The sequence below is a fragment of the Pyrus communis genome, chromosome 5 (assembly GCF_041283825.1).
Source record: "Pyrus communis isolate YQ-2024b chromosome 5, ASM4128382v1, whole genome shotgun sequence".
NCBI classification, from domain to species: domain Eukaryota; kingdom Viridiplantae; phylum Streptophyta; class Magnoliopsida; order Rosales; family Rosaceae; genus Pyrus; species Pyrus communis.
In genome coordinates this window covers 35,128,412-35,155,878 of record NC_142569.1, presented here as the reverse complement: position 1 = coordinate 35,155,878, position 27,467 = coordinate 35,128,412, and the positions used below count along the sequence as shown (strand labels likewise).

Genomic DNA, 27,467 nt, shown 5'->3' with positions numbered 1-27,467 from the left:
GGCATAATCACATGACCTGTTGATAACAACTCCTTAAGCATGTTGAATGCTACCACACACTTTTCATTCATATCAAATGTTGCATCATTTTGAAGCAAACGGCACAAGGGTCTAGAAATCATTGAGAAGTCCTTCATAAACCTACGGTAGAAACTTGCATGTCCAAGAAAAGAACGAATCTCCCTGACAGTAGTAGGGAGGGGTAAAGAACTAACAAGTTCTACTTTAGATTTATCAACTTCAATTCCCTTTTCAGATATGATATGTCCCAGAACTACTCCATGCGAGACCATGAAATGGCATTTTTCCCAATTTAAGACTAGATTAGTTTCTTGACAATGTTTTACAACTAGGGACAGATTATGTAGACATGTATCAAAAGAATCACCATAAACTGAAAAATCATCCATGAACACTTCAATGATTTTCTCAATCACATCAGAAAAGATACTTACCATACACCTTTGAAATGTGGTAGGGGCGTTGCAAAGTCCACCAAACCTGCTAATTGACTCATTTGGCGCTCAGGGATTTCAATTGCAAAGTCCACCAAACCTGCTAATTGACTCATTTGGCGCTCAGGGATTTCAATTGCTTTGTCTGTTTTCTGTTGATGAGATTAAGTAGAGTTAGCTAAAGAATGAATTAAATCCTCAAAGAGACTTACTTGGAGCTTATTGTTGTTGAAGTTGAAATGGTACCTGCGGTCTTGCTTGAAAGAAGCCAAGTGGACGGTTATAGTTGTTGGGAACAGATTGTTGTCCGTTGTCTTGATTGTTCCACTTTAAGTGTGGATGATTGTGCCACCCCGCGTTATAGTTGTTGGAGTATGCATCATACTTTTGCCTTTGTTGTCCCTAAAACCCTCTTAACGCATTAGCTTGGTCAAGAAAATAAATAGCTCAAAAATATAAGGAACTAACTAAGAAAAAACAAATGGATTTGATGTAAAATATATATAAATATGAGCTTAACAGCTTCAAAGCAGCCCCTAACTACTAAAAATTTAGTTACACATAATTCTTAAATTAAACCAAAAGTACAACATGGGTTTGAGAAGATAAAATTGAAAGAAATCGAGTAAGGCCTCCTCTTCTTTCCTTCCTTCCCTAATGTTGCTGCCTTGCCTTTTTTTCTTCCCTTGCACTGCAACCTGCTTTTTTTTTTTTTTTTTTTTTCAAAATTATTTATGTAAAACCCTCCTTTATTCCCTCCCCCAATGTTCCTTTAAACCAATTCTTGCTGCATCATTTTCTTCTCCATAACTCCACCCACTACTAGCAATTTAGTGATGACAATAAGTGAGAGAAAATGGTAAAACAATTGTAACTCTTTGGGTAGCCTTTATTCCAATTACTCCCACTTAATCCTCATCTTTAATTCCATTTCCTCTTATATTTGAATAGGTGTCAGATGGCTTGTTGTTGCCTGCATTAGTTTTGGCTGCTAGATTTATTGGGTTTATTGCTTTCATTGTAGTTACAAACTGCTCAGTCTCTTATGAACTTTTCAGTGTTAAAATGGCCATAACTTCTTCTGGACAAATGATATTAACAATCTGCGAAATGCTCCAGAAAATAGACATATGTAGCTTCCAAGCATATAAGGCTCATTCTCTAATTCATTCTAAGTTGTTCGCAACTTGCTTGCACAGGCTATTTTGACGAATTTGTTACTTAAAATCCCACTTGTGCTATTTTTCTTATCATTGCTTGACAAATCCTACAAAACACAAAAACAAAGTATATAGCTCAAAAATATAAGGAACTAACTAAGAAAAGACAAGTGAATTTGATATAAAATATATATAAATATGAGCTTATCAGGTTAAATGTATGTATGTATGTACATACATACATGTATGTACATATGTATATATGTATGCATGTATGTATGTGTGTGTGTATGTATGTATGTATGCATGTGTAGATTACGGAAGGAGTGCAAAAGCAGGGAAAGTATGCGTGGTGTCATTTGATTGGAAGTGAAGTGGAATATGCAACTCCTTGGCGAGGATGAAGGACGTAACTTGTGCGGGGAAGAAAGTGGTGCTGTTTGGAACGTTAAACTTTGAGTTTTAGCTTTCACTAGAAATTGAACCCGCACGATGCTGCGACTTTTAAAACTATGTTAAATGTGTAATCCATGTCAAAATTTATTTACATCCTAATGTTCAATAAAGAACCAAAACAGTCCACAATCATGCTATTTGGCCCCTCAATATGCAGACGCCATCCCCATCCTCATTCTACAAATGAATTTATTCATTTTTCTATACCGAAATGAAAGCTTTCTTAAAAAGCATTAATTTCATGAAAACCATTCTTACATGATGATTTTAGAGATATATGCACCATAACACAACATTCAGACATCCAGTAGTTGAAAGTGCAATAATCTGTTGCAATTGGTAAGTAATACTTAGTCACTCAACAACTACCAAATGGACCAAATAATAAAGAAAAAACAATCTTGGTTAATTCATTTTACTAAGAAGAAAGGCTATGAAGTTCCTAAATGAAAATGCAACAATCTTTTGGAATGTCAAGACTTATTCATAATATTTAACCATGATATACAGATTCTCTATGTTTTCATCTTCTGGATTACATGGAAAGTAGTGTTACAAAATATGTTAACATCAAAACTCATGATTTGGCCTGAAACCACTAAAATTCTTTGGTTATATTGGAAAAGGGTTTAACAAATTAGGCATGATTGAGGACACTAATTCAAAGGATGGTTAAAACTCTCTGACAACTATAAATTTCATACAAAAACACTTTAAAAGCTCAATAAGATTACACAATATCTCAACACAGATCACACGAATGGAAAACATCATTCAGACTTGCAATGCCCAACACTACACAATCCTACAATACTGTGTGAAAACCCGACCAAATTGTTCAACATTATCAAATTGAGCACAGTTCTGATTGATTTTATACATAATTCAATGATCCAGAACACCGCAACCATAATTTGAACAGTCTGCATTCAAATTTCAGTAACTAAATAAATAAATACCTTTTTCCTCCTTTTTCCCACCCATATGTTATATATTCACTTTCTAGAGAAAAAAGTACCAGTGAATTGAAAAATTAAGAAAAACCGGAATGAAAGAACCGGAATTTTCATGAAGAGGTCCGAGCTATGCCACCTTTTGAAACGGTTGTTTCAAAAATCCTTGTGGGCATCTTCAATTTGCTGAACCTCTTTTGGTGTTACAATCTTTGGGTGGAACTCCCACACCTAGGACTTGCAACCATGTTTCCAATTGCTGCATCTCGTGCATCCCATCCCTATTGCTTAAGGGAAACATGGTTGCAATTGGAAACATAGCTGCAAGTCCCAGTTGTGGGAGTTCCACCCAAAGACCTAAGCATCTTAATTGGATTCCCTACAATTTGGTAGAGGTTCATTCCAAGTTATTGGAATGGATTTTTCCTCTCATTGTACCCTTGGTAAATATAAATAATCATTGGAGACCAAGCAACACACACTCATCAATAAAAGATTAGCAACCTTTGGCTCAGGATAAACATAATGCATACAGAAAAATAAAACTATAACAAAAAACTTGCACACAAACTTTTGCACTGAAGATGATGAGAATTAAAAATATCACACCAGAACTTCCACTTTCAAAAACAAATCATGGACCTACAGATTAGGGAAAAACCTTAAGGCACTTCATCGCATTTGTCTGGGTCTGATATCTGCGAGCCGTTCACATATACCTATCAAGGTGAACAACACCATTAAATGCTAGGGTTGACATCTATCTGTACATCCACAAAATAGAAATAGTGAAGGAGACACAAAAAGCAAACCAAAAGTAAACGAACTCCAACCAGGAACAGCAGAAAGTAAACGAACTAATATCTCAACTGATTGGTTAATGTCCTGTAAACCTTCCACTTGTTGTTTATATGAGGATATCACTGCAACAAAATCAAATATAGTTATAATAAATTCAACCAATACGGCATGAAAACCATGGGAATTAATCATATGAATTGAGTCAATTGCCTGAAAAACACAACACAAAACATATCAAACCACCAACAAAACAGATCGATGTCCAAAGTTTGCAATGAAAAACACACAGAGACTTAAAAATTAACAGGAAAAAATAGTGACAACCATTGTTAAAAATACACTCAAAGTGTTGGTAAGATTAGATACATAACATATAAGCATTCATAAAACAACATGAATAAATAGAGGAAAAATTAACAACTCACCCTATAGAAATTAATCAAACATTGTAAGCCTGCAATGAACAAAACAAACAGTGAAAATTTAAAATAAAATAAAAAATCAAACATGCAAAAATTCAAAACAAATCAAACATGCAAGAATAAAAATTAAATAAAATTAAACACCACATCAATCCAAAACCCAAATTTTATTTCTTTTCTTTTCCTCCAAATCAGACCCCCCAAATCCAAAATGGATCGAGCCTAGGGGAGCTGCAATTTCTCACCGGTTCCAGAACTCGCATGCCCTGCAGTGCTGTAAAGGAATTGTGACATCCCACATCGCCCAGGAGTGATTATTATATGTATATTCCCATCTCTACCTAACACGAGGCCTTTTGGGAGCTCACTGGCTTCGGGTTTCGTAGGAACTCTGAAGTTAAGCAAGTAGCACGCGAGAGCATTCCCATGATGGGTGACCCACTAGGAAGTTCTCGTGTGAGTTCCCAGAAACAAAACCGTGAGGGCATGGTCGGGGCCCAAAGCGGACAATATCGTGCTACGATAGTGGTGCGGGCCTGGGATGTGGTGGACCCCAGGCCAGGATGTGACAGTTTGGTATCAGAGCCTAACCCTGGTCGTGGTGTGCCGACGAGGACGTCGGGTCCCTAAGGGGGGGTGGATTGTAAGATCCCACATCGCCCAGGGGAGTGATCCTTATATGTATATTCCCATCCATACCTAGCACGAGGCCTTTTGGGAGCTCACTGGCTTCGGGTTCCGTTGGAACTCTAAAGTTAAGCGAGTAACGTGCGAGAGCACTCCCATGATGGGTAACCCATTGGGAAGTTCTCGTGTGAGTTCCCAGAAACAAAACCGTGAGGGTGTGCTGGGGGCCCAAAGTAGACAATATCGTGCTACGGTGGAGTCGGGTCCGGAAAATGGTCCTGCACGGGTCGGGATGTGACAGGAATCATCACATATTACTCAATGAATATGCATACTATAGACTACAGAATTTCTAGAAAATAAACTTCATAAATTATGCATAAAAACATTTACAAATGGCAAAGATTCATATTTGCAAATGGAAAAATCCACAAATTCATTCAAGCAAAGAAAGCAATAATTTCAAAAGAAATGAAAAATTGTAGAGACCAATGATTTATGGTAATAATTATTATGAAGAAAGAAATTGTTTTTACTTTTCTACTGGCTATCAATGCTGTTATAACCATTGATAAGATTTTTTAAGAGCTTTCATAGTTGTTAAACTAATTGACTTTTGCTGTTGAGAAGGGTGCCTTCTATAGGAAGAAAACAAAATATAAAGTTAGTTATAAACTTAATGCACAATATAATGAATGTGTGAAATTACATTAACTGTGAACTTACCATTGATACCATTAAAAAGGCATACGGACAATAGTTTAAAAAATTGTAGGTTGCTTTCTTTCTTCATGTGTTTTAACAAATTCAGTGATGAATGGTGTGAAGGTGAGGCCATAAAAGATGAAATTACCATCAGGAGAAGCTTCCTTTTTAAAGTCTTGAATGAAAGTAGAAAGAAATAATTCATACTGCACATCATGCCAAAGCTCATACAAATTCTCATGAACACACATCAATTTCGTTTTAAAAAATTACACATGAATTTCAAGAGAATCTAATAATCCACGAATAAACTAATCTCAAGCAAAAAGAGTTCAGCCATAAGTTTTACCTCCATGGTAATAGACAGTAGGTGGATAAGCGTTCGAGAGATAGCAAATAGCGGATGTACGAAATCATGTAACAAAGGGGTAACAGAGTGCTCTGATGGGATCTGTCCATTTGCATTATTGATTTACTATGTGATTCCAAGGTCTTTCCGGTTCTGCATAATAGAGAAGATCAAATAAAACTCCTGATTACCTGCTGTTGGAAACAGATAATAAATGTACAGGGAATTTTATAGAAAATTAGGATTAGCTTTTAACGGTTCTTACCCAAATTTGGCCAAATTCAAGCCTACCCTCAACAATTCTAGTTCCTATAGCCTCAACTCAGCATCACACAGAAGAATGTTAAACATGCAACACGAAAATGAACCAATTCCCTAAACTTTCGAAATTGGGGATGATCTGAATATGAAATAAAACCTAGAATAACTTACCATGAGTACAGAAGGTTTTAGAAAACAATTGAAGCCCATGATTTAACGCAACAGTGGCCCCTAGTGGTCGTGGTGGTTCCGCTGCAAGAGAGAGTAATTGAAATATGCAGAACAAAAAATCATAGAAACAACAGAAAGAAAAACTTAAATTTTTAGTAAAATTAAAAACAAAAATCACTAATCACACAACCAAAATTAATAGAAATAAAAAATCAGTATGCACGAAAGACCATAATAATCTTTGTGGGGGAGGAAATCGATGAAACACCGAACCTTGAGAACTTGATTTTCAGGGCAGTGAGTGGAAGAGCAGAAACGGGCTTGAAGGGGGTGAGTTCGGTTGGATTCTAAGGCTTGATAGGTGTGGATGCAGTCGAAATCGGTGATGGGGAGAAAATTGATTTCGTGCAAGAGATTTTTTGTTTGAATCAAGTCGAGCAGGAAGGAATAGAAAACTGAGTTTCTCGCTTCAGGTTGCTAATCATGGTTTTTAGCAAGAAAGGGAGAAATAGAGAAAGAGAGAGAGAGAGAGAGAGAGAGAGAGAGAGAAAGAGAAAAATAGATAACTGGAGATCGGAGAGCCATCAGAACACAAAGAGCTTTTGTTAGGCAGAGATCGAAATCGGAATCAAAAAAGGAAGGCTCGAGAACTTCTGTAACCATGCAACGCGTCGACGTCTCATAGAAGCAAAGGACTCGTGGATGATATTAGGGGCTCGGCTTCCTGAAGAAATCGAGAGACTTCTATTGCACGACAGGGACAAAAATGCCATTTTACTGTATAATAAACACAACAAGTTAAACTTAAAGAACAACTAAATGGCAAAAACGGAAGAACACTAGTTGAATGAACAATAAAAATGACACAAAGGGAATTAATCAGAAAGTTAGGCGTTTAGTATATACTAGTAATTGTGTCTGTGCATTGTTTCGGGTTTTAAAAGTGTGTAAAATTTGTAAAAAGTTGTACATATATGTATATGTGTTAATCATATTTATAGCAAGGAACAAACATATAGGCATAACAGATGGTTGGGGAATTCATACAGATCGAAAAAACCTTACTCACATCGAGATGAGATCTTTTGGAAGCCGGACAAAGTAGTCATGTGGAAGATCAAAGCTGTTATGTAAAGGAAATAACAAAAAACTGAAAAAATCATAACTTTAAATTACAACTAAATTAAGCAATGTCAATAATTAAAGGTTAAAAATTTGATCTAAAGGATCAAAATTTGAAATGGATATGGATGCTTGCGGGTAATTGTTGTAGGATAGATCGAAAATTTGGACCATTGGGTTGTATGTAAATTCCTTTGCACAAAGTTTAAAAAATATGGCAGTTTGTGGCATCTGTTGAATGACATGGTTGAAAGATTTAAAACTGATATGTACAATCAATTTTTATGTCTAAAACTATAACATTAGCTAAAGATGTTGGGTCTATATACCAATATCAATCATGTGTTATTAAAAGTTTATCGACCTATATAGATGATTTCAAACATGTGATAACAAAGTTCCCTGTAAGTTTGCTAGGAGCGGGAGATGTATTCAGTTTTTGGAGGTAAGACAATTTTTAACTCTGAGTTTATTAATCAAAAAACTCTATTTGCTTCCAATTGCTTTATTGCTAACTGAATCCAGTTCTTCTCTTCCTCTTTCTCTAATTGAAATTGAATTATCTAGTGAAGTTTACATAAGCGTCAAAAATGAACTTCTTTGCAAGAGAACACAATAATTTATGATGAAAATCTATAAGTACCAATCAAAATTATATAGGGGAAAGAAACCTTATCAAATTTAAGGCACAAATGATCAAACTTTGAAGCCCTTCATTTCATAGTTTTTTTTCCACAAACCAAATAAACTTTAAAAAAAAATCTATAGAATCCAGAGCAAGCATGATAACAGAAGGATATAAAAAAAATGATTTACCAAAATATATATAGGACAATCACATCTTTACCTATCCCTATTACAAAATTCAAGATACAAAACTAACAAAAAGTCCTAAAAAACTGTAGTTTTAATGAAAAGGAAAAAATAAAGGTGTAAGTGAATAGTATCAGGAGTGACTTTTAAAGATAAAAATGTCATTTTCATTAAAAGTGAACAATACTGGGAGTGTTTCATTAAAGATCCTATAAAAATACTGTGTATAACATTCTCTCCAAACAATCCATTGTCAATATTGGTAAGTATTGTTTTTCTACTTGCTCTTTATTATATATTTGTTCACATTCTACTATTTTGGAAAACATTTTGCTATTATAAACCAATTTGGTTCATTTTTGACAATTTGATATTTCCAATTCGATGGATATGTTTTATCAAGAGATCTGGCCACAGTTGATCGTCTATGCACAGCTTTCAAATTAGTTAAAAAAAGAAGAAAACAAACGCTTGTTTAAACCTTGAAAAAACATACAAACTATTGACCTACACACAGCTTTCAAATTGGTTCAGCAAAAACAAAGCCAACACATTCTTTCAAGTTTTCAGCCAACTATTTTGTTATCTAAATCTTACCCTGAAATAGTTTAAAGATTGAAAAGCCTCAGCAGGGGGAGATTGCTGCGAGTAGTGCGAGATCTTCGAGGCAGACTGGTCAGCCTAGTCAAGAGCGTGGTGCACAGAGTTGTGGTGGCTAGACAAGTAAAGGTCGTGGTGGACGGCAGCAGACCCAGGGGCGTATTCACAACATATCTCTGCGGGACACTCAAAATAATCCAGATTTGATCATGGGTACGTTAAATATCCTTGGTTATTTTGCTAGAGTATTAATTGACTGTGGTGCTACACATTCTGTGATTTCTCATACCTTTGCTCAAGTGACGCAACCTCACCCTACACCTCTAGGGTAAGATTTAGAGTTTGCTATGCCTAGAGGGGAGAGATGTATTGTTAATTGTGTGTATCCAGGGTGTCCAATGATGGTGGAGGATGTTATTATGCCAGCTGATCTTATCCCGTTGGATATTGTTGACTTTGATGTGATTTTGGGCGCGGATTGGTTGCATTTCAATCGTGCCAATATTGATTGTTACGGGAAAATAGTGACCTTCCATCGTCTTGGATTACCTATGGTTACTTTTGTGGGCGAGCAGAGTGGGGTGAGATATGGCATTATTTCTGCTATGCGAGCGAAAAGGTTGTTATCGAAAGGTTGCCAGGGATACTTAGCTCATGTGGTGTTGAATGTGAAGGATTATTTTGAAAGATGACATGTTCATTTAAGCAACATCATTAGCATGCAATTAACAAATTAAAGGCGGAATCATGCTAGCATGCACTTAAAAACAAAACATTACCCATGAATGTTCAAAGCCTAGTAAAATGGTGAACCAATAATCAACTCAAAACAAAGTGAGTTGAAATATATACCTTTGTAGATTCCTCTTTGTATTTAAACAAAGGCTAATCACCCAAAGAGAGGGCCTTCATTCCTTGCATCTTAGATCTATGGATTTGGATGGATGAAAAAGGTTTCTCCAAAGTTCCCAAAATTGAGAACCTCTAATGATTCATCACTAAGGCATAATGAAGAAGAAATGAGTGACCTTGGAGGAGTTTGATTGCTAGATGATCCCTCCAAGGTGGCCGAAATTTTAGAGAGAAATGAGAGCTTGTGTTCTCATCCTTTCCCCAAAAACAACCCTTTATGAATTTTAGGCTATAAAGTCCTTTATATAGTCCCTTCAAATAAGTGACCTAATGGACCAAAAGCCCTATTCTTCTAACATGGCCGGCCTATAGGGTTTATTGGGCTTTCAAGCCCTTTGTTTATTCAAGTTGTCATACAACTTGAGATAATGGGCTTGACATTCAAATCCCATTGGGCCTTGCGGCCCAAAACTAACCCGAGGTCTTTAACGAACTTATTCGTTTGATTAATTAACATATTAATTAATCCTAGCCTTAGATAAATAATTAAACCATTTAATTATTCTTACTCATCTCCGTTGTTTCTTCAAACTCTACCTTACTCGGTGAACGATCCATTAGGTTCCTTTTAGCGAGGCAGTGGGCGATTAAAACTCTTTCTAATCGATTGTGAATTGAAACTTACTTTCGATTCTCCCGTTAGTGATAATACACTTTTAGGGCTTCCACAAACCATGGTTGACGCCTAGCAACATGTCATGGTTACCCAAGCTAATCAGAAGAGGTGGAGAACCTATTCAGTTTTAGGATTACAAATGCAATACGGTCTTTCTCTAATACAATACTCTTGACCACATTGTTTGGTTTGATAGTTTATTCATGTCTACTATCCAATGTGAGTCTTGTGCTTATATGATTACCTTGAATGTGATTTGGAACACATTCCTAAATCTCATTCATACTTTGGCCAAAGATTCTTAATCATATCATAGAGTATTCTCCCTCAAACAGTTTGAAGGTTAGAGATCCCTTGTTGCGCATTCACTTGCCTCCATGGCTAAGTGGCTTAACCCCAACGATGCCGTGGACACCCTCCTGATGGAGTGACTTTGACATAATCAAAGATTAAGGACCTAACCACAAGACAACTGTGATGCCTCAGGTCAAAAGACTAATTTGCATTATCCCAACCATGAGTTCTCATGTGACATGAATATGAGAACTCTTTGTTGATCGTGTTCAGTGAACTCATTCTCTATTGAGCACCTACGTACTTGTCTTGATGTCACACACACCAATGACTCGAGACTAGTCACTCTCCCTGAGAGAAGACATAGCACGTACTGATCTTAACGGACTGTCAATGCCCAATTGACTATCCTATGATCAGGAACGTTTAGGATGTGTCAACGAAAGAATGGTCTCATGAATCTAACTTCTTTAGATCGCATTCTTCCAATCACATATTCCTTGGACTTATCGTTTAAGCATATAACATTTATATGAGACAGCTCAAACAATAATCTTTGCCCTTTACATTTAAACTACATTAGTCTAACTTTGTGAAATGTCCGTAAAGTATCATCATATGATTGGTTTTATGGCACATTTCCAACAGAATGATGTTGCTCCTAGTAGTGTGGAGGATGTAAAGGTAGTCAGACATTTTCCTGATGTTTTCCCCGATGATTTACCTGGTTTGCCGCCAGACCGAGACGTGGAGTTCACCATTGATTTGCTTCCAGGTACTAATCCTATATCCTTGACTCCTTATCGTATGGCTCCTGCTAAGTTGAGGGAATTGAAAGTTCAGTTGCAGAAATTAATGGATAAGGGTTTTATTCAGCCTAGTACGTCACCTTGGGGAGCTCCAGTGTTGTTTGTGAGAAAGAAAGACAGAACTTTGAGGCTATGTATTGATTACCGGCAATTGAATCGGGTAACGATTAAAAACCGTTATCCATTGTCGTGTATTGATGATTTGTTTGATCAGCTTTGAGGTGCTTGTGTATTTTCCAAGATTGACTTGAGGTCTGGATATTATCAGCTGAAGATTAGTAGGGAGGATGTTCCTAAGACAGCTTTCAGAACTCGTTATGGTCATTACGAGTTTCTGGTTATGCCTTTTGGATTGACGAATGCACCAGCTGCTTTTATGGATTTGATGAACTGAGTATTCCAGCCATATTTGGATAGATTTGTTATTGTCTTCATTGACGATATTCTGGTATACTCTAAGTCTAAATCGAAACATGTTCGACATCTTACTTTGGTGTTGAAAAGGTTGAGGGAACACCAACTGTATGCTAAGTTTAGCAAGTGTCAGTTCTGGTTAGATCAAGTAGCATTTTTGGGGCATGTCATTTCAGTTCAGGGTATCTTGGTGGATCCTCAGAAGGTGGCAGCAGTGGAGAAGTGGGAGCAACCGCGAACCGTCACTGAGGTGAGGAGTTTCCTTGGTTTAGCGTGGTATTATTGACGGTTTGTGAAGGATTTTTCCGTGATTGCTTTACCACTAACGAGGTTAACGAGGAGAGATGTTAAATATGAGTAGGATGATAATTGTGAGCAGAGTTTCTAGCAATTGAAGTATTGTCTCACTCATGCACCTGTTTTGGCACTCCCGGACGATAGTGGTGATTTTGAGGTTTATAATGATGCTTCCTTGAATGGTCTAGGATGCGTGTTGATGCAGCATGGTAGGGTAATTGCTTACGCTTCACGACAATTAAAGCCTCATGAGTTGAATTACCCTACGCATGATTTGGAGTTAGCGACCATTATCTTTGCGTTGAAGTTATGGGGACATTATCTTTATGGAGAAAAATGCAAGATCTTTACTAATCATAAGAGTCTTCAGTATCTTTTCACGTAGAGGGATCTTAATCTTCGCCAGCGGAGGTGGTTGGAACTGCTTAGTGATTATGATTGCACGATTGATTATCACCCTGGTCGTGCAAATGTGGTAGCTGATGCACTTAGCAGGAAGTCACAGGGCCGTATCAATGCGTTGTACGCTAGCCATGTTCCTCTTCTGGCAGATTTAAGATCAACATGAGTGAGATTAGAGGCAGAAGATCAAGAGGTGGTTTTACTTGCTAATTTTCAAGTTAGGCCAATTTTAGTTGATCATGTGCTTGAAGCTCAGATAGATGATGAGGAGACTCAAGAAATAATCTAAGCAAGGAATCAGGGGAAAAGGAAAGACCTCAGAGTTCGTGAATCGGATGGCATGCTTATGCAAGAGGGTAGGATGTTTATGCCTAATAATTTGGATTTAAAGAAAGCAATTCTCGATGAAGCACATATCTCGGCTTATGTTATGCATCCAGGAGCTACTAAAATGTATCATACCATTCGACCATTTTATTATTGGCCAAGTATGAAAAGGGAGATAGCTGAGTATGTGAGTAGATGTGCTGTTTGCCAGCAAGTTAAAGCTTAAAGGAAGAAGCCGTTTGGGTTGTTGCAGCCGTTTCCCGTTCCAGAGTGGAAATAGAAAAACATTACTATAGATTTTGTGTACAAGCTTCCGCGTAGACATAATGGTTTTGACGGCATTTGGATGATTATTGATTGGCTTACTAAGTCAGTACATTTCATTCCAGTGAGGAAGAAGTATTCTTTGGGCTGATTAGCTGAGTTGTTGATCTTGAAGAACGTGAAGTACCATGGTGTCCCTGTGAGTATTGTCTCGGATCGTGACCCAAGATTTACTTCTAAATTTTGGGTGGCTTTTCAGGAAGCTTTGGGTACAAGGTTACTTTATAGTACGGCATATCATCCTCAGATAGACGGACAATCAGAGAGAACCATTCAGACATTGGAGGACATGTTGAGATCTTCGGTGCTACAGTTTGGCGATGATTGGCACAAGCGATTGGATTTAATGGAATTTGCCTACAACAACAGCTTTCATTCGAGTATCAACATGGCACCATTTGAGGCATTGTATGGTAGATCTTATCGTACATCCTTGTGTTGGTCAGAGGTCGGAGAAAGAGTTTTGGTAGGCCAGGAGATTGTTGAGGAGAATACTCAAAATGTTCAGGTAATCAAGTCTAACTTGAAAGCGGCCCAGGATCAACAAAAGAGCTTAGCGGATCGGCATGCTACTGACAGAGTGTATGAGGTTGGCAATTGGGTATTCCTGAAGCTTTCACCGTGGAGAGGTGTTGTACGGTTTGGAAAGAAAGGTAAACTGAGTCCCAGGTATATCGGACCGTACATGATCACTGAGCGAGTTGGTAAGGTAGCTTACAGACTAGAGTTGCCTTTTGAGCTAGCTAAAGTACATAACGTTTTTCACATGTCTATGCTTCGACATTATGTTGCGGATCCATCTTATGCAATACCTCCTCAACCCTTGGAAATTAATCCGGATTTGACTTATGATGAGGAACCAGTGACGATTTTAGATTGCAAAGAAAAGTATCTGAGGAACAAGACTGTGAATTTGGTGAAAGTTTTGTGGAGGAATCATACAGTGGAGGAGGCTACTTGGGAGACTGAAGATCGGATGAGAGGTTTGTATCCTCGGTTGTTCTTTGATCGTTAATGGTTGGTGTGAGTGGTTGTTATGAATTTTGGGACGAAATTTTATTAAGGTGGATAGGTTGTGATAGCCCGTCTCGGATTTTTCGTACCGTAGGGGTAAAATGATGGTTTTGCCCCTAGTGTTTTGTTTCGTTGTGTGGTCATTTTGGGGTTTTGGTGGGCTGATTTTGGACCACACACGTACCCACACACTTTCAGTCTCATCTTCTCCCTGTCCCGAGTCTCTCTCTCTTCCTTCTTCTTCATTTGTGTACGGACATGAACCATAGTGCTCAAAAACGTGGTAGATCGAGGAAGAAAACTATACATTTATGCTTATGAGGTTCATAGGAGTTCAACCATACCCATTTCAGGTAAGGATACCTTCGTTTTCACGTCGAACTCGAGATGTTCAAATCGGGGTATTGTTCATGCACACGTAAATTCATGTGTTTTTGGGAATTTCAAGCTTGTAGGAAGCTTGGTAAAGTCCTTAGGAAGCTCAGGGTGGTTTGTTTAAAGGTTTTGGATGTTAGGATCGTGAGTTGCAGGTTTGGCCGGATTTGGTGAAGTTAACTTTAACGGAATCTGTCAAATGTAACGAAATATTCCTAACGGCATTAACTGACGCCGTCACTGTACCAGGCACTTGCCTACGCATGTGGCCGTGCCTTGGCCGGCGCGTGGGGGCGCGTGCAGTATCGGAAAATTATTTTAAAAATATGGGGATGTTCGTGAGGTTGAGTAGATCACGTTGGTGTGTTCATACACCCCATTTGAGCATTGTATGAAAAGTTTTTACCTAGTTTGGGTTATGTGCTTTAAATTAACATTTTTATAGTTGTTTCGCATATAGGTGAAACCTATCCCGAGGACGAGCGCAGTTACTCGAGGCAATGGGGTTACGACCCTTCTACATACCAGTGAGTGGGCTTTTGGTTTTCCATATATACCTATATACTTGTGATTTTCCCAGAAAATGAAATGAAACGTTTATGTGTTTTAAATGCCATGCATTGCGTTTGCCTATTTAATTATGCATTAGTAGTTGCATATATGTATGTTTGGTGCTGCGGACGCACGGGTAAGTGCCAGGTAAGTTATGTTTTATGATTGTGATTAGTAGTGATGTGAGATGCGTACAGAGCTCATAACCTGCACCCCCGGTGTTAGTGCTCCCGCCCAGAGTAGGGCACAATCCTTCACGTGATGTTCACCTCTCGCACCACATGCTCATCTTGGATCCAAGTTAGGTGCACAGTCCTGTCGTACATACCACTATAGGTGGTTTCGACTTGTAGGTGACCCGTGATTATTCGCCCAGTCTTCACGTGATCGTAGCACTTAAGCGTACTTATTTTACACTCAATCCTGTCGTACAGACCACTTGAGGTGGTTCTGACTTATGTGCAAGTATAGTTAGTGAGTTGGGGATTTGAGCTTTAGATTCAGCAGTACAGGTCACATTAGGTGACTCCGGCTGACAAATTATATGGCATTGATTGACATTACCTTAGTACTTGCATTTTATTTAGAGGCATTCGTCATGGCATATTTTTGAGAATGTTTTATATATATGTGTATATTTTATTTTCTGGGAAATTATACAGGTTTTACGGCGAGGGGTTAGAACTTTTGTTATTGAAATGATTTTGAAAAGCTTTGTTTTTGCCTACTCACGCTTTCTGTTTTGCGCCCTTCCAGGTTCTATTTTGGATAGCTCTTTTGGTGGCTCTCAAGGGATTCACGGCATATCTGACAGATTGTCACCAGAGTAAGACCACCTCTGGGTGTGTTTATTTAGTGTTTGTTTCTCCCGGACTGCTCTAGGTCTTCCATCCTCTGAATATTGTTTTCACACTTTCGCTTGCACTTGTATGTTATCTACTTGGTGTATAGCTTAGTTTTTATTTATTTGTACTTTTATTATTCTTAGCTTCCGCACTGTGCACATGGTTACATCACCTTCGCGTGACGGCTAGCACGCCCTGATCTCGGTCGGGGTGTGTCATCAATGTTCTGGAAGGTAAAGATTTTTTCATGTCTTTATATTTTTCTTGAACAAAATTATTGGGGTTTTTTTTTTAATAATTTTCAAAGTTTTCCATTTTTAATCTCTTTTCCTTAGAAATTTTTTTTATTCCAAACTTGGTTTGTGAAATGATTAGGTTTTGATTACCCAGAAATATGAATTGCTAGGTCCGAATTAATAATTCTCTAGAGGCAAAAACAACAATTTCTTGTAAAGGACAGATCAAAAGAGCAGAAAAATATTTCGAACCCAACCAAATAGCAGCAGAAATTAACAATTCGAACAGATAATCGAAGACAGCAAAGCAAAAGCCTCAAGATTTTGAACAAAAAAAACCTACAAAGAAAGAGGGAACAGATTTTAACAATTAAAATTGAATAAAACCAAGTCCACAAATTTGGAAAAACAACTGGCAGATGCAAGAATCGAATAGCTCATAGGAAAATGATGAAGTCGCAAAACCACTGAGATCGACATAGAAGACAGCGAGAGAGAGCAAACGACGGCAAAATCCGAGAACCAAAAAGAGCGAAAGAATAACTGGACTTGATCGTTTTTTGGAAGAAAGCAAGACAGAGCGAGAAGTAGAGGTCGGAGAGCAAGGCAAACTAGTAGGAGGCACCAAGGGAGGACAAAACTGTAAATTCAATGTTCAAAACAGAAAAAAATAAAAAAATAAAAAAAAATAAAAAAATAAAAAAATCCTCAAAATCACCAGCAGGGAAGGGCTTTTTTGCCATTTTACTGTCCATAAACAGTACACCTGAGTTTGGGTTTTAGTATATGAATAATATAATATAATTTCATTTCATGTATAATTTTAAAGAGACAAAGAGGGAGAGTTGAAATGAAATCCTTAACAGTATGGGTCCCGAGGTTTTTGAGGCCCAGGACGATGCCAAAACTGTGCCCTAACTTCAAATGAGAAAAATGATTTATTTTCACACGTAAGATTTCAATAAAATTATACTTTGAAAAACACTTTAAATTCAATAATTTATAAACACAAAAAAACCCAATTTATTTTGTATTAACAAATGTGACCAAAAATGTTTTCACACGTAAGATTTCGATAAAATTATACTTTAAAAAATAATTTGAGGCACGTTAATACATTTTTCTTAAAGTGATATTTGTCAAATTACAAGCTAAGGTTTCTACAGTATTGGAAAAAATACATGATGCAGTTGTGAAATGTAAATCGACCACTGTGTTAATTATCATCATGCTCGTTACCATAAATCTTGTCTATCACGGAATTGGATTCCATCTAAATCCACTTTGTAGGGATCCTAAGGATCTCTGCATCTTAGTCATTCATCGTGTATCGTGCAATCAAAAATCATTTAATTTTTTTATTTAAAATTAAACACAAATAGTATCTAACAAAAACTGACCGTACATTATATAATAAACGATTAGAATGTGAAAATCCCTAGGATCCCACAAAGTTAATCCGAAGAGGATCATCTTCCGTCCATCACCATCCATCAACGCGCCTTATTTACAAGAAGTCTGGTGGTGGTGGGTGGGGGACCGGGCCCCGGGGTTGTTAATTCGACAAAGGAAAACATTCAACACTTTCTTCTCCCTTTTTTTATTTTTTTTTTAACTTTTAATTTATTTAATTTTGGTGGGTGAAACGGGGACCCTCGCTCCTCAGCCAGAGGGATTTGGATCCTATTCTAAATCGTGAAGATTTTAAGAATCATCACATTTTAGTCATTCATCGTGTATCATATGGTAAAAAATTATTTGATTTTTTTATTTAAAATTAAATACAAATAGTTGCACGATGTACGATAAACGGCTAAAATGTAAAAATCCTAAGATTTCTGAGAGAGGATCCTCTTCCCAGCCAGAGTGCCAAGCCACTACAAACAAACCAATCCCGGTCTACCCACAACCCCTTGAATAAAGGGTGGTGTTGGACCAAAACTAAAGCAACTGATCGAGATTAAGAGAGGTGCATTTTAGTCATTTTGTACACAGTCATGACTTCATTTGCTCCCTCTCAAATTTCTGCGCTGCGCTGCTCTGCTGAGATCCACAAAGAAACCCTCTCTCCCGCCATTATAAATAAACTCATGGTCGACTATGTATTTTAGTTTAAATGATGTTACAGCCAAATACAATACCAACAGGCAACAACCGTCATCTTATCCATTACTCCAATCTGAATCTGCATCTGATAAATGTAAAAGGTTGTATTTGGTCCTTTCTTTGTGTTTATTTATTGTCGTTATATCTAATTTCCAAATAATCTATTCATCGCTTCTTATTTTATTTTTTATGTTTATGGAATTTAAAAACTCAAGTCATTATTTTAAGTAGGGTGGTGCTTTCCAAACACCCCATTTTTTTTATCTTTCACACATTTTTATTGACCGTCAAATCGAATGAATTGAAGAAAATAAAAAAATTTAAATTAACAAAATGTGTGTTAGAGGTAAAAATGAGTGCGAATAGCACCACCCTTCTAAGGATAAGTCTCTTCAGGCAGGAGGCTAGGAGCACATTGCGTCCAAGAACTACTTATTATCCAATAGGATCCTCTTCAGATCCTTTTGGTGAGGATCTTGGGGATCCGTACATCGTGTGGTCGATTTTTATCAGGTACTATTTATATTTAATTTTAAATAAAAATATTTAAAATGATTTCTGATCGTACGATGTACGATGAACAAATATGATTCATGGATCCTCGCGATTCTCACAAAAAGGGTCTAACGAGGATCCAGATTCTACTTATTATATCGAAGAATTTATTTATTTATTATAATAGGATGCTAGAACAAGGCCTACTCACATAGAATTAGACAAGATTAAGAGGAACGAGGATTCTCTTCAGATCCTCTTTGTGAGGATTTTCTCGAGGATCCTGAGAATTCTCCAATCACATTCGTTCATCGTATATCATGTGATTAGAAATTATTGTAAATCTTTTTATTTAAAATTAAATATAAACAGTACTTGGCGAACAGATGTGATTGGAGAATCTCCAGGATCCTCACAAACAATTCAAAGAGTAGAGAGAGGGTCAAATGGAGAAAAATATAAAATGGATTGGGATTGTGTGCAATGACTACAAATGTTTACAGATAAAGAAATGCTAAAGTGATTATTTTAAAATATGACTTTTCGCTATTTTATATTTTTAATACAATATTTTATAATATAAAAATTATGTCAAAAATATAAAATAACGCATAATATATGAAGAATTTTACTTTTAGATACTCTACTTAACATTCTCTTAAAAAACAAAAAAAAGAAGAAAGAACACAACTTGTAAAAGGCACGCACACCTGACACATTAGAGGCTTTGGGTAGTCTCGTCTGCGTGCACTTAGTCAACATAGTACAGGTGCACAGAGAAAGGATCGGGATTTCCCCTCACTGCGCTTTTTTTTTTTTTAGGATAATTCATAATTTGAAGTTTTATTATGATTGTTTGAAGAATATAAAAAATAATTCAAGAGCTTATAAGTTGAGAAAAAAAGCTCGCATTTCTGTATTTGTCACGATATACTTCATTAATATGAGTTGTGTAATTACTTTGATGTCTACATCTCATTACCAAATTTTTCCTAAAATATTATGTTCAAAATGTTAGGTTATCAAAAGAATAATTGTAGGTAAGTGGCGATTTATTAGAGCAAGCCCAGCATTGCTGGTTGCTCGGGGGACGAGCAAGAGAAAAGGGGCCCAAGGCCCTGTGGACCGGCCCCAGCGTTGGAGAGCCCGAGTGGAGGTGGAGGCCCGAGCTCCGGGCCCGTGGAGAATTGCCAACCCAAGAGCCCGAGGCCCTGTGACGCCAGTGCTGACGTCAACCTGACGTCAGGCCTTTTTTAATTTTTTTTCTGTCAGGCGCGTGCACCTCACTCGCGCGTGGGGGCGCGTCGCTGACACAAAATCAGAAAAAAATTTGTTTTTTCAGTTACCGTTGGGAAGCCACGTGGCTTCCCACGGTCCATTCGATCTCAATGGTCAAAAAAAAATTCTTATTTAATATCCACCGTTCGATCTGAGATCAACGGTGGATATTAATATGCTTTATAAATAAAAAAAATAAAAGAAAAAATAGTTTTAAAATTAAGAAAAGTTACCGTTGTGACACGTGGCACAATCTGGAGTGTTGGAATTCAAAATTTTTAATATCCAACGGCAGAGATTAATTAGTTGAATAAAAATTTTAAAAAAAATTGTAAAAAATTCAAAAAAAAAAATCTGAAATTTTTTTTAAAAAAATCTGAAATTTTTTTTAAAAAAAATTGTTTTTACTTTTCTATAATTTTTCTATAAATTCGAAGTGGGGAAAATTACTCGGATCAGGTAACAATATATTATTTATTTGATACCCAAATTTACATTATAATAATTTGTTTGTATTATTTATTTGTTACCTACTTACATTATAATTATTTGTTTGTATTATTTATTTGTTACTTATTTTCATTATAATTATTTCTTCTCCCGCATTGTGTAGGAACTTCAAGCACAAGCTTGGTACGCTGCCAAAACCAAAAGCAAAAATAAATCATTCAACCGGCGGGAATGTTGGAATATTGTCAAAGATTGTCCTAAATTTAGAGTTGTGCCAGTCGGTCCAGAAGTTTTCATGAACAGTACCCCTCTACACTCTACAGCCGATCATGTCTCGCATGTTCATGAAGATGATGTAGAAGAAGTGCCCGAAACGCCCCTTCCTGAACAAGCGTCGGGTTCGACCTGTTATCCAATTAGGCCTCAAGGTAAGAAGGCTTCAAAGAGAAAAATGAGTGCTTCCAAGAATGATTATGCAAAGTTCATGGAAGAACTTAATTGCCAAGGTGAATTGACTTTGGCGAGGGAACTGGCGAAATATGAGGCTGATAAGCTAGAGAGGACGCAAAAGCTGCAGCTATTGAGAGAGAATTTCAAGCTAATGAGAGAGAAAGAGAGCTACTTAGGCAAGAAAGGGAACATGTTAGAGAAGAAAGACGGGCTCAACGAGATCGTGACATTATGAACATGCCTTTAGAAGGGAAGTCTCCAAATTCTAAATTTTTTTGGAAGTCAGAGAAAGCGGACGTGGTGCAAAGGAGGCGTGCAAGAGAAGCGAGAGCAAGCCAAGATGGTCCTAGCACCACAAGAGAAGATCATCTTAGCACCACAAATTGGTTAAGTGATGATGAATAAAGTAGTTTTTGTAATCGGAGCCCATAATTTTCCAATCACTTTGGGTTGTAATTTATTATTTATTGAATATAGGTCTAGGTCTTGTTGTTTCCAATTTATTGAATATTTATTCAAATGAATTTCGTAAGTTATTTATACTAAGAGAATATTTATTGAAATGACAAAAACACACCAAATAAAATTACATAAGCATACCGAATAATAAAACACACCAAATAAAATTACATAAACATACCAAATAATAAAAAACTCACTAAAAAAATTACATAAACATACCAAATAATAAAACACACCAAATAAAATAACATAAACATACCAGATTCAAAAAAACACACTAAATGAACTTAATTATCTTCAGCTTGTTTCAATGCCTACTGGTGCTCTATCAAGTCAATTTGCCGGGCATTGTGCATGTCTAGCATTTGAAATGCAATATATCGTTGAATGAGCTTTTCATTGTAACGTCCATCCCTTTATAATGGCTCATGTTGCACGGGCTCATCGGTGGCGTCATGAGCACAATATATACGTGTTCTTGAATTGTTCATCGTGTTTGGCTCATATTCATCAACGGCTTCATAATCGTACTCATCTTCCACAATCATGTTGTGAAGAATGATGCACGTCATCATGATGGATCGAAGCGACTCTGCATCAAACAATCTGGCAGCACCCTTGACGATCGCCCAGCGAGCTTGGAGGATACTGAAACAATGCTCCACATCCTTCCTGCACCCCTCTTGACAACTTGCAAAGTGTTTTTCCTTTGCACTTCGCGGACATGGCACTATTTTAACAAATGTTGACCATCGCAGGTAAATGTCGTCAGCTAGGTAGTATGGCCCGTCGTATATACGTCCGTTGACCTCATACGTGACTTTTGGTGCCTTTCTTTGCAGGACATCGTTGAACACTGGGGATTGGGCAAGGACGTTGATGTCATTTTGAGCTCCCGGAACCCCGAAAAGGCGTGCCAAATCCATGTATCAAAAGATGCCACCGCCTCCAGAATGATACTTTTTGCTCCTTTTCTGTCCCCATAAGCGCCTTGCCATGCACTTGGACAGTTTTTCCACGTCCAGTGCATACAATCAATGCTTCCAATCATCCCAGGAAAACCACGCATCTCGCCCTTCTTCAGCAGCCGTTCCAAGTCCATGTTTGTAGGTTTGCGGAGGTACTCAGCGGTGTAGATAGATTCGATTGCTCCGCAAAACCTCATCAGGGACTCAAGAATGGTTGATTTCCCCATCCTCGTTATCTCATCCACTTGGTCTGCAGATGCTCCATATGCAAGCATCCGCAAGGCAGCAGTAATTTTTTGCTGAGGAAGGAGACCCATAACACCAAAAACATCCTTCTTTCATGGTTGCAAACAGCAATCATGATTTTGTTGAACAAATGTCGTTCCATTCTAAAACGACGTCTAAAGTACGTATCAGGGAATGCACTATTAGGGACAAAATAATCGTCCAAGAGTTCCATACCTCGTCGTTGCCTGCTTCTATCAAGGTTTCTGGAACGGCTGGGCCTGCAGATCTGAGCCACAGCTTGGATGACTCGACGGGAATGTGAATCTCTGCCTATTCTTACTTCGTCATCTCTCATTTTACGCTCATCATCCTCTTCCCTCTCATTTTTTGCCCCCTGGTGATTGAACATTCCTTCTGATTGGTTAAACAATTCTTCCTCTTCCTAATCGAGTTCCTACATCATCCTTGAGGAAGAAGAAGACATTGTAAGAAAGAAGCAGAAACTATGAATAATGATACAGAAATTTGTGAAGAAGAAAGCAGAAACTATGAATAATGATAGAGATCTTGAGAAAATTGGTGTGAGATTTGTGAGGATGGATGGTGGATTATATAGAGGATTCAGAAAGGATTAGGTTGTACATAATGCCACGTGGCATGCCATCATTCGTTAAAAATCTGATGGAAATCTATCCTCAAATATTGTAAACAGATTATGACACGTGGCGCAACGTGATTGGTTAATAATCTTATCAGAAATCCATCACCAATAATTGTATTTTCGGATAACGACACGTGACATAACGAGTACGATTAAAAAATTTATCGGAAATCCATCCCCAAATATTGTTTTTTCGGATTTTATGACAAGTGGCGCAACGACAACGATTAAAAATCTTATCCGAAATTACAAATAAAATTATTTTGTATTATTTAATAATACTTCGGATAATGACACGTGGCGCAACGAGAACGATTAAAGATCTTATCCGAAATTACAATTAAAATTATTTTGTATTATTTTATAAATAAAAAAAATACTAATATTTTATTGCCTATTGCTTGTCAGGGCTATTGAAGTGTAACGGTGGAGATGCAAATGCTATTGCCAGAGCTATTACTGTTCATTAAGGGCATTTACTGTTCATAAGGTGGATTGAATAGTGCATAGCCTGGGGGGAGGGCTCTAACGCTGGAGTTGTTCTTACAATGATGAAAATACATTGAGATTTTGCATGACGCCGTGAGTTAGAACTTCGTCAGTGAGGATAATCTAACATCTAATCTAATAAAAATTTATTGTGACAACCCGTTCCGAATTTTACGTTTTTATTTTATTTTAAAAGCGTGAATTTACTAAATTGCCCTAGAGGCAAGGATTTTGACTTCCGTTGACCATCGACTTGAGAGGTGTGAGACTTATTCTTTAAGCATATCCTCGTAGTACTCTTTGGTACGAACGTATAGGCGAAAACCGTTTGCGCGTCCGGATTATAACGGTATAGTTACGGACGTTCGAAATTGGTTATTCAAGGTTTAATGTGTATTTAAATTAAACCCCAACTTTGTGGGGGAAGCCCAAAATCAGTAACGGAGGGAGGAAAAAAAAAAAAAAAAAAAAAAAAAAAAAAAAGGAAGAGAGCTTCCCGTGCACCCATACCCGCGCCACCACGAGACCATCTTCCAAGGCCGATTCCGGCCAACTCCGGTGGAGTTTTTCGATGCCACCACCTCCATCTTGAAGCTCTCATTCCCCTCTACAAAACCCACCCAAGAACCACCTTGATTGACCATGGTATGAGGCGGTTTGAGGCCACGAAAGTTGACGAAAATCAATGGTGCTCCGGCCACCCTTTTCGATTTTCCGGCAAATCGGCAAAGCAATGGCCGATGCCACCACTTGGGCTTTGTAGCCCATCATCCCAGGAGCAAAACCCAACCAACCTTGACCCCGTTGGACTACCGTAGACGACGAATCGACGTCGGGAAGTTTTAGGCATCCGCCGGCTTCGTGGGCAAAATTGACCATCTTCCGTCCACTTTTGGACTTCGTGGCAGGTATAAACGTTGCTCCACTCACTGAGATCTTCATTTCTGTAAAGTTTGAGAATTTTTGGAAATAGTTGGATTTTCCGGCGAGTCGGGGCGGCCGACCGCCACCCGCGGCGGCGCGTGCGGCGGCGCGTGGCCAGTGGGCCGCCAATGCTATTTTTAGGCTATGTCAAATGTCTTGAATTCAGTTTTGTCATTTGAATGACGTAGGTTGATAGTTGGAACCTAAATTCGTTACGATACGTTACTTGATAAAAATGTGAATCGATGATCCGACCGTTGGATCATCACCAAAATGGGATATATTATAATACGTAATATTTAAAGATTATAGGAATTTACAGATCGGGAATCCGACTTACGGATCTTCCTGAATTGGATTTGTAAGTTAGTAAAATAAATGTTCATGGCCACTTGTTTTAGGCAATTGGCGGAGATCTGACCGTTGGATCGTAATGAAATTTTAGTATGTTATTCTTGAAACATATTGTGGATCGTTGGGAGTTGCGGATTGGAAATCTGATATGCGGATCTTCCGGGTCAAGTTATACAGGGTTGTAAACCCTACCATCGATCTTTGATCGACGGTTGACTTGTGGTCAATGGGTATCAAACTATTTTAGAATGTCGTTGAGGTTGTGTTTTATGTGAATTACGTACTCTTCGGATAAGAGTTCTGAGATGTGATTTGATAATTGGTCACAGGGACCAATCATTCAGGACGCCTCGATGTGTGCGCTAGAGAATCATAGCGTGGACTCCAAGTAAGTGGATCTTTTCCTTTTTATCGTACATATTATTGAGACTTCTATCGACACTTTTAAATTGATTAGGTATATTACTTTCATATTTAATTATTGTGAATGCTTGAAGTACGATATGAACTACGAATGGCTTGATCCCTATTTAGGGTACGTAGGCAGTCTAACGAGACGTTAGATGCAGCCATAAAATATTTGAGACCAAAGCCTTGCTTGGGAAATTGAGTAAGGCGAAGGAAATTGGTAAAGGCAAGTTTTAGTTTTATGAATTAGTTAGCTAAATTAGTGTTAATTGGGTCGTCATGGATAATTATCCCTGAAAATAAGTAGTTTGGGAGTAATGCGTTATTGATTGTACACTTCTCACTGTATTGTTTATAATTGAACATGCTACGACATGGTTGAGTATTAGTTTGCATCATAGTATATCAATATGTATATTACTTGCATATAATTATTGGGAATGCTTTCAAGTGCAAAGGTGAACTCAGGACACCCAGGTAAGTTCAGGTGAGGTTATGGTACTAGTTGAATCGATTGCGTTATAGCATGACTACAGTTATGTGTTAGGCAACTTCGATACTGTCGTACTGGTTGCCATGTGTTGCACATGTTATATTGAGATGCATTGAGAGCTCATAAACCTGCACCCCGGTGTTAGTGCTCCCGCCCGTGGCCAGGGCACAGTCCTTCACGTGATGTTCACCTCCCGCACCTTATGCTCACCTTGAATTCAAGGTAGGTGCACAGTCTTGTCGTACAGACCACTTTAGGTGGTTCCGACTCGTAGGTGACCCGCGATTATTCGCCCAGTCTTCACGTGATCGTAGCACTTGAGCTTATTTATTTACACACAGTCCTGTCGTACAGACCACTTTAGGTGGTTCCGACTCGTGTGCAGGTATACTTATTGAGCTATATGCTAGCCAGGATTGATGAGATATGGATAAGTCGTACAGGTCACTATAGGTGACTCCGACTTATATGCTAGCCAAGATTGATGAGATATGGATAAGTCGTACAGGTCACTATAGGTGACTCCGACTTATATGCTAGCCAGGATTGATGAGATATGGATAAGTCGTACAGGTCACTATAGGTGACTCCGACTTATATGCTAGCCAGGATTGATGAGATATGGATAAGTCGTACAGGTCACTATAGGTGACTCCGACTTATATGCTAGCCAGGATTGATGAAATATGGATAAGTCGTACAGGTCACTATAGGTGACTCCGACTTATATGCTAGCCAGGATTGATGAGATATGGATAAGTCGTACAGGTCACTAGAGGTGACTCCGACTTATATGCTAGCCAGGATTGATGAGATATGGATAAGTCGTACAGGTCACTAGAGGTGACTCCGGCTTATATGCTAGCCATGATTGATGAGATACGGATAAGTTGTACATGTCATTTTAGATGACTCTGACTGATATATCACTTTGTATTGATTTAGTTAATTTGGCCTACTTATTAATGTATGGTGGAGTTAATGGCAAACCGTGGTTTTGGTCATTTCTGAGTATGGTTTGGATATATGTATATATGTTGTACTGTCTTATGGAAAACGATACGGGTTTTACATTAGGGCATTACTTTTAGAGAGGTAATAACTTTGGGAAGCTTGGTTTTATTGCTTACTCACACCTTCTGTTTGGTGCCCTCCAGGTTTTAGCTGCTGAGTTTGTATCGACAACAATCTGTGGTGAATCTTAGTATTAATGGATATTTTTTAGGGTATGATTCTTACCCATACTACTGTACCTTACTTATGCTCTGACATCGCGTGTGAAATGGGTTCGCTCCCACTCGTAGCGCACTCTGGTACTTAGACACTTTTAGATTCAAATTTATTCACTTTTTATACACTATCACATTTTATGGCTTCGTCACCTTCCAG

At 37.9% G+C, this 27,467-nt stretch overlaps 3 long non-coding RNA genes across 3 annotated transcripts; 1 reads left to right on the top strand and 2 right to left on the bottom strand.

Annotated features, from left to right (window-relative positions):
* Positions 1-1,498: 1,498 nt before the first annotated feature.
* On the bottom strand, positions 1,499-3,808 carry LOC148697228 (uncharacterized). The gene is made up of 2 exons (XR_015963215.1): positions 3,686-3,808; positions 1,499-1,722 (listed from the first exon to the last, which is right to left on the bottom strand). It is a non-coding gene; the product is annotated as an uncharacterized LOC148697228 (long non-coding RNA).
* Positions 3,809-5,943: 2,135 nt separating this feature from the next.
* LOC148697227 (uncharacterized) lies at positions 5,944-7,017 on the bottom strand. Its single transcript, XR_015963214.1, has 4 exons — positions 6,634-7,017; positions 6,361-6,441; positions 6,194-6,244; positions 5,944-6,081 (listed from the first exon to the last, which is right to left on the bottom strand). It is a non-coding gene; the product is annotated as an uncharacterized LOC148697227 (long non-coding RNA).
* A 17,308-nt stretch (positions 7,018-24,325) lies between these two features.
* Positions 24,326-27,435, top strand: LOC148697226 (uncharacterized). Its single transcript, XR_015963213.1, has 3 exons — positions 24,326-24,807; positions 25,507-25,565; positions 27,236-27,435. It is a non-coding gene; the product is annotated as an uncharacterized LOC148697226 (long non-coding RNA).
* Positions 27,436-27,467: the final 32 nt, after the last annotated feature.